Genomic DNA, 9,212 nt, shown 5'->3' on the forward strand with positions numbered 1-9,212 from the left:
TTTTTTTTAACAAAAGAGCAAGGACATGCAGTTTACCGCAATTGAATTAGGAAATATCTTAATTTCTTCATATTTTATGTTATTTATATGGGGTTAAGTGGGTCATGGAGAGGTGGACAGGAAAGAGGGGAAACAAAGGAGAGGACCTGCGACATACTGTAGGTCGTTGGCTGGACTCAATCCGCTGACGTCGCACATGCTGTGTTTGCATATATGCCTTGTACTGTAACCATTTAGTTATTGGAGCATTTCACTTTTTAAAAATTTTCTTTTTTGTGTTTGTTACATTCTCTCAGCTGCATTTTAGATATGTTCTTAATGTAAAGCAGCATATTAGAAGGTGAAGCTGATGATGTTGTTTTGTACAATGACAATAATCTTTTTCTCCAGTCTCAATCTGACAGAGAGCTTAAAAATCTTTTTTGTATTGTGCAGCAAATGGAAGGTTTTAATCCAGATCTAAGGAGAGATGTTTACAATTTTATACCTTCAGAACAACAGTAAACATTTTTAAACAACCTTCTGGGCTTTAAGAAATTCAACATCAATAGTAGTGTTCAAAATCAGTAGTCTTCTTGGCTCAAGGAGGTTCAGTTACTTCTTCCATATTGAATGAATACTATTAAATGTGGAATAAATATTGACCACCAATTAGAAGCGTCCAGCACAAAAAGCTGCCAGTGGATGTCTGTTCAAATTTGTAATTTATTTTTGATCTGATTCTTCATGAAAGAAAGTAACTTTTGGCTTTTCCCGTTTAGGGGTCGCCACAGCGAATCGTCACACTGACGACTCGCATGTTGATATTTGGCACGTGTTTCATGCTGGATGCCCTTGCTGACGCAACCCTGATTTGAACCCAGGCTGCAGTGGCGAGAGCGCTGTGCCACTAGCCTACCAGGAATTTATATTTATTCAAGTACTCTACTTAAATACAATTTTGAGGTGTCTATACTTGAGTATTTTCATTTTCTGCTGCTTCATACGTTGACTACACTGCATTTAAAAAAATATATTGTACTTTTTACTCCACTACATTTATTTGATAACTTAATAACTTAATAGTTATTTTTCAGAATGAGATTAATAGAAAAAAAACCCCAATATAATCATAAGATTTTTATTGATCTCTGGTGGGAAATTCACAACCAGCCCAGCTGTAATTCAAACTGCTTATTAAGGTAGTTAACATTATCTCCACCTTTACCAGCTGCAACAGTAAATATGATGTACACAATAATTACAGTCCAATTATATGATATACATTAATGTTAACTATGCCATTCTATATAATGAGTACTTTTACTTTTAGTGCATTAAGTATATTTTGATGCGAATACTTTTGTACTTAAGCAAGAGTTTAAATGCAAGTATTTTTACATTGTGGTATTGTTACTTTTACTTCAGTAAACAATCAGTACTTCTTCCACCGCTGGCTATTAAAATCTGGGCAGGACCTATTTCTTCTACTTTAAAATCAATTGGGTGTGGCTGTACTGTGTGTGTTTTATGGATCAACACACAGTGGCCTACCTCTGTTTCACAGAAAGCTGGTGGCAGGGCTTTGGAAGTGCAATGTCAGTCTGTCAGTCCATTTATCTGTAAAACATCCAGAGCAAGATACGTAAACAGTGTGCTGATGGTGTAATCTTCATGTTCCACAGAGACAGGTTTTTGATGAAGCTATTGACTGAACTCAACTCTGGTGTTGAAGGAATTTTTGCATATATTTTGGTATATTCAACAAGCTATATTATTTTATATGGTCTATATGCCCGTAATTGTGTACGGAAATGTACCATAGAGAAAAAAGGGGACTTCACCTTGACCTGAAGATGGCCAAAATGGTGGCTTCTGATACAGTCAGCTTGCTCACCACCTCTCTAGTTTCCACTACTCCGCTCTCATCACACCCATCTCCCAGGATATTCTCGGTGACTGTCACGTCCGGCAACAGACTGTTGGACCTAGCCGAACTGCTACTCCTTCCATCCATAGTCCACCCAGCCTCATAGTCGTCAGCCCCGAAGGCATCCTTCTCCTTGCTGTCAAAACATTAACTGGATGAATTAGCTTCACCATCTCCCTACACTGTGTCATTCTGTGCTCTGCTGCCCCTGCCACATCTGTTCAACCTAACAGGTCTAGCCTCCACCACTGCATCACTGACCAGAGGGTAGACGAGTTCTCCTACAAGGTAGTCATTCCACTCCACTGATCATATCAACACCAGATACAGCATGCCATCATGACGTTTCCTACATGTCTGGTCTTTCTTTGTTATGACTACATAACAAATCAGCATTAAATTCATCAATGCCTTATAATCAATATCTCTGCCCTGCATGGCAGCTCAGTCCAGAGCTTCACAGTTCACCTCCAATGAATGCATTCTCTGAAATATGTGACAGTCCATGCTCAAAGCTCCACTGCAAGATGCACCTAGCTCTCTAACATGGCCATAGCTGGCTTTTTTCAAGGTTTTTGGCTCTTCATCCAGATTTTTTGGCATCCATTCAGAGAACATTACATCAGAACAAGCATCATTCATTTTATTTTGCAGTCAGACTCAGTTCAGCTATACAGTAGCACAAAGCCATTCAAAACCTGCACCAAGGACTCATGCCACATTCTGTAAAAGATTATGGGCTTCAACACCTTGTCCACCTTCTAGATGACTTCCCCTTAGTCTCCCCCAATCATATTCTCTGGCTCAGTGTCTGTCACACTCCTCGTGGTGTTAAACCCATCACCAGCACCACCTCCAGTGGATTTTGGGAAAATATGGCTCGAAGCATTCTCAAACTCATAACTGAACTCTGGCAATTCCTCAAACCTCTACATTCTTCCTTAGCTCTGTTCAACTCTATCCCTTCACAGCCACTGCAATCTCATTGGGTCAAAAATGGGAATGTAAAATCATCCTCATCTGCTTTAACAATGCAACCATCGATGTTATCAACAAAGGCTGAAGTGACTCCCAGGCACCAGGCTGCCTGTGTCAGGGTTGTTCGGTTTCACTTGCCCTCTCTCCTCCACACACCTGCCAGCTATCCTCATTACCACCACCTGTTGTCACTCCTGCAATCACCAGATCTCCTATATTTACCTCGCCTTCCTACCTGCCCACTGTCAGTTCATTCTTGTGCCCACACAGACAACTAGAGCCATATTTGTTCTTCTAGAGACTGTTATGATCTGCCTCTTTTGTGACTGTTTTCAGTTTGCCTCTGTCTCCTACTAGCCTTCTCCTTGCCCATTCCTGTCTTCGACCCTCCTGCTTGGACTCATACCCCCACACGGAAACGGTTAACCTCCGGACCTACTCCATTCTGCCATCAGACTATCATTCACCAGCCAGGTTGGTGCTCTCTCCTTCTGTTCCTCTCTGCTCATCGTTGCCTTCTGCCTTATTCCCTTCTCTTCAGCCTCAACCACCTCTACTCGACCAGCCAGTGATTGATTTCCATGCTCCGCAGCTCGGCCCAGCAACTATCTTCTTCCTACCTTCCTGTGATCGACACCCATACCATCAACACCTGTTCTAGTCACAGTAGTTATGTCACGTTATAGCACTCCTTGCCTTGTACAGCACTATTAAAACACTGCTTATGGTGAAGTCAGCCTGCTAGTCACAGTAGTTATGTCACGTTATAGCACTCCTTGCCTTGTACAGCACTATTAAAACACTGATTATGGTGTCGTCAGCCCTCTGAGTCCGTTTCTCTGTCAGACCACCTCGCGTGGTGTGCGATTATAACAGCCTGCATCATTCACATTTTCTCTGACACTGGAATGTCATGATGCAGAGAAATTCTGATGTTTAGACCTCCTTTTATACTGCTTCTGATCTAATGCCCTGACTATTTCATCAATCTATCATAGGATGCTATTCTCAGTGTCATTGCCTCAGAGCACATTCTTCATACAAGTCAGTGTGGAATTCCCTCCATTCTCTCTGCCGTCATCTCAATATCTAGTCCCCATCTTGGAAGCTGCAGTTATCACTAGCTGAAGTATCTAATCAAAGGACTTCAACATATATCACCAGCAAGGCTTCATTCCTTTCCTACACCAGCACTGGATTGCGGCTCACAGGCACCAGACTCTCTGTGGCCTTCCCATCTCATACGGACACCAGGCTGCAATCTTTCTTCACCACCAGGGCTGCTCTGCCAGTCTTCATTGCTTCGGTTGCCTTATTAGGCGCCACTGCCTCCAAGAACATCATCTCCGTTGTTTCCTTGACCGATGCCACTGCCTTGCGACCATATATCACCAGCAAGGCTTCATTCCTCTCCTACACCAGCACTGGATTGCGGCTCGCAGGCACCAGACTCTCTGCGGCCTTCCCATCTCATATGGACACCAGGCTGCAATCTTTTTTCACCACCAGGGCTGCTCTGCCAGTCTTCATTGCTTCGGTTGCCTTATTAGGCGCCACTGCCTCCAAGAACATCATCTCCATTGTTTCCTTGACCGATGCCACTGCCTTGCGACAGACAGCTCCTTCTCCATTGGCTGGGCATGCTCTTTGACACCACTAGCCAGCAGCTGCCCTCTCTTCCCACTCAGCCTACCATGCCTCTCATGTTTCGTTATCCATTACAGCATCTGCAAAAGAAATCCTGAACTGCCAATAATCGCTTATTTTCTTAAACACAGCAACACCACCCGGTCAGGCAACCCTGTACCTCTCCTCTGTTTCTGGCTTCAATCCACCTTAAGCTCCTACAAGCCACTTGACCCATCACCTACAACTTCAAATACACACAACACCTCCCCAACCAACCTCCTTTTCTTTTCAGACTCCAGACAAGTTGCCACTAAGTTCTCATTTCTTCACCACATCAAGACCATCTATCTCTCTCTAACATCTCACCAAAACCTCTACTCTGAAGTCAGAATAGGAGCAGCATCAGCAGTCTACAGCAAAGCCATCCTTGATGATCATTTTAAGACTTCCCAGACCAATCATCTCCACATCAGCTGCAACCCAAAGAACATCATCCACATCCAGTTGGCTCTTATTTCTTGGAGGGTTTTGGGGTCCCTGAAGCTTGTTTGAAGGCCATGATCTGCTAACCCCTGGACATAGGAACTTAGCTTAACCTCTCATTCTAAGGTGGCATATTTAAAACCTATTAAAGCTTCAGACACTGAGGTTTTTAGGCAGAAATATTCATTCAGGGGAGGTACAGCTGGGCAGTGGTTAGCGCTGTCGCCTCACAGCAAGAAGGTTCTAGGTTCAAGCTTGTGCTGACCTGGGGACTTTCTGTGCAGAGTTTCCATGTTCTCCGCATGAGAGGTGAAACGTCTTCTACCTAAAACTACATCCAGATGCCTTCTTCTAAGTTTTTTCAGCGATGCATAGATATGTACTCAGTAACTGACTACCATGAACATGTAAACAGAGTTCCTCCAAACTGAAGTTCATAACTAAGTCTACACCAAGCACCATTCTTCTCTCATATACTGAGGGCAGGCCCTATCTAGTGAACTGTCACTATTACTGAGGCCCAATGCCAAGATGAAGTGTTTTTGTTTTCATAAAATAAAAGTAACTGATTTTATGGAATAGCCTCAGAAAGGGTAAATAACATCGTAAGGCTACTTTTTCAAAATCTGAGAACAAATGTATTAATTAGAACATAAAGAAAAGCATTCTTTTGCGACAGCAGTTTGCACTTGCAGCTGGTTTTTGTTCTCTCTTTCTCTCTTTACCTGCCCTTGACATTTCCCATCTGTCTGTGGATTGCAACAATGGGGGGAGTGTATTAGAGCCCAAAGTTATAACCATGATAAACAAGCGGGCTCAGCTGAGCACGTTTTTACATGCATTTCACACTTCAGATAGAATTTCAAATAAGTCTATTTTCCGTTAGGTCTATTTTGTTTTCCTTTTGTCAAATTTAGTGCAGTGTAATCTCCGCAGACAGCTGTTTATAATACACAACTTCTATTATTTTGTTTAGGATCCTCACCCTCTGGTGAACTGGGGAAAATCAATAAAAAAATCAATAAATACATAAACAAGATGTAGGGTTTTTTTCTAAAATATTGCGATGTCACTGGGAAGAAGGGTCAGGAGACCAGAGCTGGTTTTGTTTTGTTTTTTATTAACACACCGAACAGTCCCGCCAACCCCGAACTGTATACCTAGTGCTTAGAGGGGCATTCTGGGGGACTACACCAACAGTCTCTCTCCTCTGGCATGATTGGAAGTCCCGCCAGACACTGCTCTGCCCCAATGCTACAATACTGAAATGATTAGTAACTCACTTTTGCTCTACATACTGTAGCTGTCATATGATGTGTAGCTGTATGTAAAAACTGTTGTTTGTAATAGAATTAAATGACATTTTTTTCTGGTTTTAAGTTGTAGAGCAATTGTTAGGCTTGTCAGCAGTGCTCTGACATACCACCAGGTGGAAAGACTTGAAGATGGCCATTCACAGACATTGCTTGTCTAATCTAATAGAACTTTCTGAAGCCATATGATGACCTGACTTCCATAAAATTACTAAGCATGTTCATGTTCTCTCAAGTATAAACCCTATACTGTATATTGTCTGGATCCCACGTCTCTCAGTTTGGCACACAAGATGTCTAAAAAAGTCACAAACACAATCCCAAGACAATGTTTTTGATGTAATCCTACAGTTTAATTCACAGAAAATGATGTAAGTGTATAATGAAATCAAGGAGCTATTCCGGTAAGCAGGTCTTCTCCAGGTTATCCTCCTGAAAGTCTCTTTCTCCCCCACCAGTTCAGCCAACATCTTTAAGCTCAACCCCCACCATCGTGGCTGCTCCACTGGACGCATACAGCTGCTCATAATGAATTTAAAACCTGCAATACACAGCTTCAAACAGAGCTGCAGGCCATTCTGCAACACTGAGCTCCAGCTCATCCTCTACTCTTCACCGCTGCTGGATGCTCACTGTGGACTTAACACCCCACCGCCACTGCCGTTTCTCTTCTTGCATCACATCCCCTATCCTACAACATCCTCCCTTATACTAATTCTAGCATCTAAGACTGTACTGCCTTTGTCTTACCTCCTATTTCTTTAGCCTGCATATCTCTGTATTACCATTCACACAAAGAGCAGTACATGACTGAGCATGTACATTTTTAATAGTTGATTAGTGGCGATGTAATTTGTAACTGTTCGACAAAAAGTCGACCATGATGTCAACTTATTTTGTCAGCTGTCAGTTTTAAAATGTCAGTTTCCAAGGTCAACAATGAACTTTTTTTTATTTTGAGCCCTTTAAAAGAAATGTATTTAATAGTTGATTCTCTAGAGACAGATAGGAAATGAGGGTAATGAGTAAGGGGTGTAAGCCTTCATCATTTAGCCAACAGACACACAGAATGTCCTTTCAATCTCAAGCCTAATGAGAAGCAGACCCACAAGATTACCTGTTATTTCAAACATTTCACAGAAAATATCTTATAATTGATGCTCCTATGGGGATATATCATGGTGATCTTAAAGACTGTGGCATTTCCTTCTATTGCATCAGGACACCATTTCCATTGTTATTCCTAGCAGCAAGGGTCTGAAATCACCTGTATTTCATTTGTCCGATCCAGCTCATTGGTCTGCAGGATGTAACGAACACTGCAGCGTCTTGTGGCGGGGGGGTTTAAATGGTGTACAATCAGTAGAATCTGACTGGAGTGTGCTTATAACGTCTTTGCATGTTGCCAGATTTTTGCAGAAGGTTGTGGCACACCTGATAACCATTCAGCTCTCTCCTGTTGTTTTTCAGGACGCACAACATGCCATAATGGGCTGGCTCATACCTGTATGGTTTCTGATCACCAACAATGAGGTGAGGACAGTAGGAGCATCTGATGCGTTCCTTGGAGGACAATCAGACATGCACACAAAGTTCATGTTTGTCAAGTGCATTGCTGGAGATTAGGTTCATGTACACAATCCCACGCAGGCTCACATGCTGACAAATCAAACACAGTTGCACTGATGCACTGTGTGAACTTAAGCATAGATCCTTTTTTAGAGGTTTATCTCAATCTGCTTATAGTGACATATTAAAATGTATTAAATCTTTTCCAACCTTGTGTAATGCAACATTTTGTTAGTATTGTTAGATGACTGTGTTATAAGTAAAGCTGTTCTTTTTGGGAGGAATATTGTATCTTTAACTACCATAAAACTATAGCTACGTAATAATGAGTTGATTTATGATGTGTCTCTGTGGAGTTAATGCATTCTGAGATTAAGGGTGAGAAAGTGGATTTAAGGGTGAGAAATCAGTGCAGCCAGTATTATGTGTCTGTTGTAAAACATTGTAACTCTTAGCCTCTAGATCTATGTTGGAACTCTAAATTAGTCATTTGGTTTTATGACAGTATCAATGTATTTCCTCACTTGGTCTTAAGAAGATACAGGAAACATACAGCTATCTTACTGCTATCAAAACAAAAACCAAGACAAGTGAAACAAAACAAAACAAATAAGCTTCAAGTTAAACATCATCTTATAACACACCAAATGGACTATATACATTGTAATGTACATACAGTACACATATTGATTGGTCAGGTTCGAATGAAATTAAAGCAGAAATGTCATACTGTACTCAACCTTCTGCGCTGCTGTCTTCTGTTATGAGACACACGCCTCACACTCTTAATTTTTGGTGTTGCAAGTTGCAATAACTGTATTCCAATCTGCAAACACATTCCTTCAACTATAAGTTGTATGTTTTGTCAATTACTTTTGATACTTATTAGGCTCAAAACACTTAGCGGCTAATATGATCATCTGAAAAATTAATTTTGGTGCAGTGGTTTCACTATCACCCCACAACAGAAAGGTTCCAGGTTCTAACCTTGTGGCCGACTGGGCCCTTCCTTGTGGAGTTTGCTTGTTCTCCCCGGGCCTGGCTGGGAGCTACTCTGGCTTCCTCCCACAGTCCAAAGACATAAAGGTTAGGCTGACTGGTGCCTCTAAATTGTCCCATGGGGTTGCAACTGATGTAAAGACTGTCCCACTGGGGGGGTTATACAGTCAAAGCTCAAAATGTATATACTGTTGTATAGCAGTGGAATGTAACTATGTACAATTAGAGTATTTTATTAATCACAAAGGGGAAATTCTTGTGTTACAGTAGCTCAGCATGGATGTTTTAAAAGACCAAAAGCCAGATTAAAATTTAAATGAAGGAGGAACCTA

The sequence above is a fragment of the Monopterus albus genome, unplaced genomic scaffold, assembly GCF_001952655.1.
Source record: "Monopterus albus unplaced genomic scaffold, M_albus_1.0 scaffold246.1, whole genome shotgun sequence".
In the NCBI taxonomy this organism is placed as follows: domain Eukaryota; kingdom Metazoa; phylum Chordata; class Actinopteri; order Synbranchiformes; family Synbranchidae; genus Monopterus; species Monopterus albus.